An 8,800-nucleotide genomic window follows, 5' to 3' on the forward strand; every position below is an offset into this window, starting at 1 on the left:
ATGGAGTGAGTCTAACTGTCAGTGCATCTTAAAAACAAGCAAGGATTTTTATCATGTGTGTTCCAGACCAAGCGGCTTCCCCAACAGCAATATGGTCGCAGTTATGCGCACATCTGATCAGAACTTATCCAGTGACAAGGCAGGGCCCAAATCGCACCCCACCAGTAGGAGCAACAGCCCTCCCCATTATAAAAACATTAAAAAGAACGAGAAATAACGCACTGAGGTTGCTTTTAAAATTTCCAGAGAACAGCAGCTTCCTCATTACATACCGTCATGCCCAAAAGGCATTTAGGAGGGCAGTTACCCAAGAGGAAAAGGCCCAGGAATCTCAATTCTGGGTCAAACTGGTATGGGAAAGCAAGCAACAGAACTCAAAGAAATTTTGGTCACTTGTCAATAGCACAGATCGAAGCATAACATCCTTCGGATCAGCGAACATTCAGGAAGCAGACTGGATCTCGTACTTAACAGAGCATTTCCAGGCGCAAGATAACCCTGATCGCCCTGGATTAACATGGGTTTCTGACACTGGCACGGGCGTAACATCGAACCTTCCACCCGATCCAATGCAGGGGCTTACCTCACCCGAGGAATTGTCTCAAGAAAGAGTAGTCAAAGCACTGACGAAAGGGAGACAAGACGGAGCACCGGGCCCAAATGGCCTGCCACAAAGGCTATTCAAGTCCGACGTCCCTTTCTGGTCCAAGGTGCTATCAAATCTCTTTAATTACACCCTGAGCTATCAAACCATTCCGGATTCTTGGAGAGGTGCTATTATCAATCCCATTTATAAAGCTGGAGCACGAGGCAACCCGAACAACTACAGATTAATTGCCTTGCTGGATATAGAGGCAAAGCACTTTGCAGGCCTCATTTTGGAGGATCTCAGACAATGGGCAAAGGACAACAATCTGATTCCCTTGAATCAGACAGGGTTCGTTGCCAAATCAGGTACAATGACAAACTTACTGACAATCTCCAGCATCATTGACAAAGCCCTTTCAAATTCCAGGTCGATTTTTTTGCTGCTTTGTCGACTTCAAAGCAGCATTTGACAGGGTGCCTAGGGCTGCTCTGTGGCAAAAACTGAGGCAGTGGGGAATCCCAGACAATATCCTGAATCCAATCATCCTGCTGTATTCAAACACATGGGTTCGAGTGAAGTTAGGGTCTGGCGCGCATCTCTCCCGGAAAATCTGGACCTTTCGTGGTGTCAAACAGGGATGCGTGCTGGCCCCCCTCCTCTTCAATCTATTCATTGCTGACCTATCAAGCGCTCTAGACAAAGTAATTAGCCATCCACCAAAAGTAGGAGGCAAGGCATTATGCAATCTCTTATATGCCGACGACCTGGCACTGTTCAGTCTCACCAGAGTGGGGCTACAAAGACTCCTTGACGCCCTAATGCAATACACGGTCAACAACCAGCTAGAAATTAACATGAAAAAAACTATGGTTGTTCCGTTTGGCAAAAAACGCTACAGCGGTGGAGGCTGGACAATAGACAAAGAAAGCATCTCAATCGGCCAATCTTACAAATACTTAGGGGTCCATTTGGACTCCAGGGGCAGTTTCACCAAACAGAGCACTGTGATTGCAGCCAAGGCTACAGCGTTAATGGTATCCTTGGCCAAGCTATCGAGGAGACTCTCAGGCCCCACCGTCTTGCCCTTACTGGAAGTGCTCAGAGCAAAGATCGGGCCCACACTTTCGTATGGCATAGAGATCTTTAAGGGTAAAATGAACAATACCTTAAATAAACTAATAACCAAACTCTACAAGAAATTGCTTCACCTGCCGAGTTCTGCCTCACCAGCACAGGTCAGACTAGAGCTGGGCTTAATTAATTATGAAACCTCCATCGTTGGCTCATATCTTAACCTGATCCACAAACTAAGACAGGCAGAAGCTGGTACCCTGGAACTCCTGGTCTGGAACGAAATCAGTGTAAGCAATCCGGGGGGATCATTCGGCCGCCTCCTAAATGACTACATCCAACAAATGTCTGCTGCGGATCTCTGGGCCCTTAATCCAAGCCAGACTGCTTTCAAAAACACAACTAAAAAAGCTATAAGACTGAAATCCCTGATCATGGACAAAGCTCTTCTTGCGAAACGCAGCCATGCCTAGAGCAGTAGCCAACTCTTATAAACGATTATCCCTGGCCAATTACCTTTCGGTAGCATTTTCTTATCTTCTAAAGCGATGCTTGATCGCCCTCAGACTGGGAGACTGGCGCTTCCTTCAAAATCTCCCTGTATGGCGTCAAAAAAGGGTTGATCCAACGTGCAGAGGTTGTGAGGCAGCAAACGACACTTTTTTGCACGTGCTTTGCACATGCCCTTTCTTTATTCTCCAACGCAGACACCTACTGAGGCCAGAATGGAACAGGCTGGGAGTTCGGACTTGTAGGCACGCCATTATTGCTGCTCTGTCCTTAGAGAACACTGTTTTAAATATAAAATTGGCCAAATTCGTTCAGCAAGTTTATAGTCTTTTAGAAAAATTGGATAACTGTGCAGAATAATATGTACTTTAACCTCATCTGCATTGTCCGGGAGTGCTAATTTTTAAATTGACACGTTGCAGTAAGCATTGATAAGAAGGTCAAATTTTATATTGTTTTTTTCTTAATCCCTTTTAATCTGCAAACTTGTATTTAATGTGCTGGAAGAATCTTTTAAAGATGTTTTTATATATCTAAATAAAGAAATTATTATATTAAGACCTGGCTGTTCAATCAGTAGCGCCCCCCCCAACCACCCCTGCGCCTTGAGACCCTCGTGGGTATGTAGTGCGCTTTACAAATGATTCATTGATACACTCACTTATATAGGTGGATACAATAGAAGAGGAGGCAAACAGAATGCAACATTTGACTTAGATCCCACATTGTGGGTAAGTTACGAAGCTTTGATGGTTGACGCCTACACTGGATTTTTGTTGTGCCTTTGAGCCAAGAGATTTTAAAATCTAACTTACTGAGGTTTCACCGTAGCAGCCCATACATCCATCACAAAAGTAAATAACTGGCATCAGTGCGAGCCTCATGCACACCAATTTCAATATGATTTGTCCTTTGGAATTTTGCTAAGGAGTTTTCATATCATTGAAGTTGTCTCTAATACACTTCCTATGACACTAGATACTATTTTTATGTTCATTCTGCACTCACTTGTCATACATTTGTGTCATCGTTTCACTAGCCACCATGGTGTGATCTGGTATGTAGTTCAATGCCATGATGCATGACAGTAGTGATGTAAAACTTATACAACATACAGCGGAGATTAAAGACACATTTAATGGGCATGAGCATTCATGTACATTATTCTTGGGTTTACTTACCATGGACCTGCACCTGCCCAGTGTGTGATCCCTGACCAGATGTCACAGCCAACCTTGTATCAGAAGTCAATGTGGGTCTTGGAATCTGGAAGGACATCATTGGGCCTACAATGATAAGTGTGTTTGCAATCTTTATATTTCTGCTGCCACATGCGATGCACTCAATTTCAGGCACAAAGGATGAGCATAAGCAGTGTGGGCCCTACCGTTGCTGTAGCGTGTAGCACTAATTATCATGAGTGATCACACATTCAACTTATAATGGCCTCACTGCCTAGAAGCAAAATCTATCAAATTGACACAAAAACTCCTGAAGTAAGGTTCGCTATTGTGTTTTGAAAATGGGCAAACAACATGCCATCTGACTAGAACATCTATAACCAGCTGGGTGGACTGGTCGAATTCATGTATGGAAAAAACATTCTAAGTTGGAAAGTGGCCGCATTATCAATCCTCCTGACAATTGAGTCTCACTTCTTGTTCATTTTTCAACATTGTTATGTTTGTTAACATTGGATTTCTTGATTTTGTCTACAAAAACAATTACAATCTAGTGGAGGCTCCTTTTTGACTTGTTGTGGCACTCGATTCCAGGATTTGGTTCACAGTTCTGGAACTGTTGGTGGAATACATGTAATGTTCAGAAATCACAAAGGTATCATGAGCCTAGATATGTTATATTGTGTCTTTCACTATTCATGAATGTCATTTGCTAAAGGTAAATGTTCTTTGAGAATTCCAATAGTTGTAATGCTAGCATTTCCTCTCCGGTTGCCTGAGATTCTGACACTATATGTCCCTCTGTTGTCTGCTAACAATGTATGCATTTTGACCAGCTCCTGACCAGTTTGTCTTACCAGTTAGTCAGGGTGGTGTGCGTTGCTCTGGAAGATGTTATTTCCTCTCAGAAGATGCAGGGACCTCTGATACTGTGGTTGTCTGTACTCTGGCGGAATGTGTCAATAGGTAAGAAGAGAGAAAACGTCAACAAATGGAAAATGTGCATGTGGATCTTGTCTGACATTTCCTCATATATCTGCATGCTAACAGTATTGTGAAGTGCTGCCACGGCTGGTGCAGGTAGGAGCAGTGGGGCTTTGGGGATGTAATGGCATTGCAGGGTGGGAAATAGACAACGGAATATGGGAATGCAATGTTTTAAAATATGGAATCTTTCACCTTCTGCTTTGTGATTTTTGCAGCACAAGATCAGTAACTTTTAGGATTATTTGTATTTATTTTCCCTATTCCGTTGTCTGTTGATTTTCCTCTGTAACCCCCCCTAGACCCTCCCACCACATTCTTGATTGACCCAGCCCCGTCTGGATAAGTGGAATGGGTACTTTGACAATTGCTACTTAACAGTGTTAGGCATATACGGCAGTAGTACTGGGCCCATGTTTTAAATAGTGGGAGAAGTATTTGCTATTTCTGATACAAAGTATTCTGGGTCTTGTGTTGCAACATACAGATGGAAACACATAAGCCTCTGACTGACTATATTTTTATATGAACTTTGGACAACTTTCTTATTCACAGTGGCAATGCAACACAAACTTTCATTTTGTATACTTGTTCTTGTCATCCCATTTACCTGGTACCACTTTGCGAACATCACTCACAAACAGCCCATGGAGCATGTGGGGGTGGATTGTAGTGAGGATATCCTCTTCGAGTGGAGAGAAACGTTGGTGGGTGCCAGATTGTGGGGCAGGGAGAATCCTGTTCAACTCGATCCTGGAGTACTTCTCCTTCACCCTCTTTTCGTCCTGCCACTTCTCCTTGATGTCCTGGACTTTGCGCCTACCCTCCCCCAATGCTGTGACAGCAGTGGCTAAATGCTGCCATAGAGCTGCCTGCCTTCTGTGTGCCACTGGTGCAGTAAGGTGGGAGACCATATAGGCTTTTGTGGTGCCTCACAATGAACTCCACAATCATGGTGGTCTCCTCAGTTGTGAAGTTCTTCTTCCTCCTAATGTTGTACATTTTCCAATAGCAATGACCAGCAAATGAACACAGGAACTCTCTGTGGCCAAACTTGTTCCTTGAATGTGTGCTGCTTTTATGTGGTTTATGGTGCTGGTCTTGCAGTTAGTGTTAATTGACTTCAGTTGGAGCATGGTGGGGGATGGTAGGCGCTTGAAATGATCATCAGAGTATTATGCACTCGGAGGGGGGAATCCAGCCCGGGTGCTGAAATTCTGGCACAAGTCCTGGAATTCCGTCCGGGTGCGGACCTACAGTTAGTAGTCGCAAGTGATTTCTGTGAACACCGTAAATCGTAAGTGCCTTCTGTGAATACCAAAAGTAGTAAGTTTAGGATTTTGTCTCAGGTTAGTTCTGTGAATCGGCCCCTATATTAGTTGCTACTTCATTAGGGTCATTATGAGGATACATCCTTCTTAAAGAAATCAGTCTCAGACTTTCATATGAATCAGCGCATTGTCTTACTAGTTTTCAGCATACCTTCACCCCAGTAGTGAGGTCATTGCATTCATTAGATTTGTGGCCAAATTATTTCCTTTTAAACTATGGGCCACTACATAAATGATAGGCCACATCCAAAGATGCTGTGTCCAGCCAAAAATTGGCATGTATTTCACTCTGTCATCAGCTAGCCTGCAAAGGTTTTCCTAGTAAACCTAGAGCATGTTCTCCGTGAAGTAAAGCAGCAACTTCTCCCTGGTCGAGGAATGTCATGGTGTTGGATACATGTAGAGCAACTACATGGATGTCTTTCCATATATTCAGAAAATGTAATTGTCAAGACTCAGACTCTAGAACTGACATTGTAGTTGGTCAGGCTGCTCTGAAGAACTTATTTGATGGAGATTATTTTCTATCAGTCGGAGATTGTAGGTTGTTTTGCTGTTTGGATTTAGAGGCTGCTAGAAATCTGGAATGAGCTTCCTATTCTGTTGTTTATTTTCAAGAAGTATCCCATGATACAGAAGCAAATGCTACTTGTAATCCGTGCGTCTGACCTAGCTGCCCGGTCTCTCCTTCTTAAAGAGTAAAAAATCTTTAGTCATAGTAGGATGGTACCGCAAGTAAAACGCTTGATTGAATGTGGAAATTGCTAGCTCCTTAAAAAAGTAGTGCATGTTCAAAGACTGTACATTACATGTTACTATTCAGAGTGTTTGCCTCATTGACGTTCTATTTCTAGCTTTGCATCAGGTTTTAGGTTGAGTACTGCAATGCGGTCTTTTGTATTCGTGCAAAAACTCCTACTTATCTTTATACTTGATTTATCACAACAGCCACACTATATTCCTTTAGTGATTGGGTTATTTATTCACCCTATTTTTTCAATAACTCTATTTTGTTTTGTGTGAGGAACTCACATCCTTATAGAAAAAAACATATAAAGTGACATATACATATTTACATATATGACAATTTACACAACATTTAGAACATTAACCACAATTTACAATAACATTAATTTGACATCATAAACATGAATATAACACAAGACCAATGTATCATTAACATCATGGACATAAATATAAAACAAGACCAATGTATCATATATATTCCAAAAAGACACCACTTTATTTTCTTTGGTGTTCCTGCAATTCAGTCCATTATTTCCTGAATTTTGCGTGCATCCATAACAATATTTGCCATCTTAATTTGACATTGCCAACGCGTTTCAAGCCACACCGAATTCTCCATGGGCTCTCATCAGGGCTTCTTAGTAATAATTGGGAACATCTATAACACAAATAAAACAAATAATCAATCTTTGCCCTCAACCCTTCTAGATATTTATGACACCTTTCACTTGCATTAAGTTCATACCTGCAGTTTTTTGTCTCTTAACCAATTCTGAATGACCAAGCAGCTCTCCGTATTTGGCAGTGGGTAAACTGTTGTAGATCCTATACAAACAAAAAATATGTGATTGAACTACACCTGAACCCAGCTATTCTTTTTAAACTCCTTATGTAATTCTTTTTCTTCACCTACCTTGAATCACTATTCTGCAGATGAGGCAGCTGTTTTAAGGGACTCGCCTTGGTGTTAAACCAAATCTGTCAAAGGAAGCAACACTCTTTTATAACTTCCCATTTCACCCATTACCGGTTCATTTTTGCTTATTGCTGATGTCCCCAATGGTATTTTTTCATACCTTAATTATCTGTAATACGCAAAGCGGTTGAATGATGCTTCTCCGTAATCCTCCACTTTTCCCAATGAATCTCACGTTTCTGTCAAAGAGAATAACAACGTGGATACAGTTAACAAGCATTTACAATGCAATGGTCTCGGCAATATTATAGGTAGAGCTATTGGTATTGCTCATTATTTTTTTTATCTTTTTTTGTATCCCTAAATAAATGGCATTGTCATTTCTATCGGCATTAGCTTTTTTTGCATATGTGATACCTATTGCATTAGCAGAGAGAGAGTGAGGTAGTGAGAGAGAGAGAGTGAGGTATTGAAATAGAGAGAGAGTGAGGTAGTGAGAGAGAGTGAGGTAGATAGAGAGTGAGGTAGTGAAAGAGTGAGGGGGGGAGAGGGATGTTGTGAGGTAGTGATATAAGCATAGAGTGATGTAGTGAGAGAGAGAGAGGTAGTGAAAGAGAGTGAAAGTGAGTTATGTTATTCTAAACTTTTTAAGCGCACAGACACCCAGGGGTTTCATGGTGAGTTAGTGAGATAGAAAGAGTGAGGTAGTGAGATAGAGAGTGATTGAGGTAGTGAGTTAGAGAGAGAGAGTGAAGTTGTGAGCTAGAGGGTGAGGTAGTAAGAGAGTGAGGTAGTAAGAGAGTGAGGTAGTGATGTTTTGAGAGAGAGAAGTTGTGAGATAGTGAGGTAGTGAGATAGAGTGGTGTAGTGAGGTAGAGAGAGTTATGTAATGAGAGAGAGGTAGATAGAGTGAGGTAGTGAGAGGCAGAGACTGAGGTAGTGAAAGAGTGAGGTAGAGGGATGTTCTGAGGTAGTGAGATAGAAACAGGGAGTGAGTTTGTGAGGTAGTGAGATAGAGAGAGAGTGAGGTAGTGAAAGAGAGTGAAAGTGACTTAGTGAGATAGAAAGAGAGAGTGAGGTAGTGAGATAGAGAGAGAGTGAAGTTGTGAGGTAGTGAGATAGAGTGAGTTAGTGAGGGAGTGATGTAGTGAATTTTTGAGGGAGTGAGTTGTGATATACTGAGGTAGTGAGAGTGAGATTGAGATAGAAATAGAGTGAGCTAGTGAGATAGAGAGAGAGTGAGATAGAGAGTAAAGTTGTGAGGTAGTTGTGAGCCAAAAAGAGGGAGGGATAAAGCAGCCCTGGTTGTAATGCAGTGGTTGTAATGCATTCCTATATGAGCCACAGTATTGCCGCCTGATTGTCTGACTTTATATAAACTCTGCAGAAATAATCTGAAAACAAAGGGGAACTTATAGTAACGCATTCGTGGCTCAGTTTGTTCGTCACCAACAGACTGCTTTGTAGATAG

At 42.0% G+C, this 8,800-nt stretch overlaps 1 long non-coding RNA gene across 1 annotated transcript; it reads right to left on the reverse strand.

Moving 5' to 3' along the window:
• Nucleotides 1-6,888: 6,888 nt before the first annotated feature.
• Nucleotides 6,889-7,570, reverse strand: LOC147701430 (uncharacterized). Its single transcript, XR_015297179.1, has 4 exons — nucleotides 7,490-7,570; nucleotides 7,327-7,391; nucleotides 7,159-7,238; nucleotides 6,889-7,071 (listed from the first exon to the last, which is right to left on the reverse strand). It is a non-coding gene; the product is annotated as an uncharacterized LOC147701430 (long non-coding RNA).
• Nucleotides 7,571-8,800: the final 1,230 nt, after the last annotated feature.

This window comes from Lissotriton vulgaris, chromosome 7 (assembly GCF_964263255.1).
Source record: "Lissotriton vulgaris chromosome 7, aLisVul1.2, whole genome shotgun sequence".
Lineage (NCBI taxonomy): Eukaryota > Metazoa > Chordata > Amphibia > Caudata > Salamandridae > Lissotriton > Lissotriton vulgaris.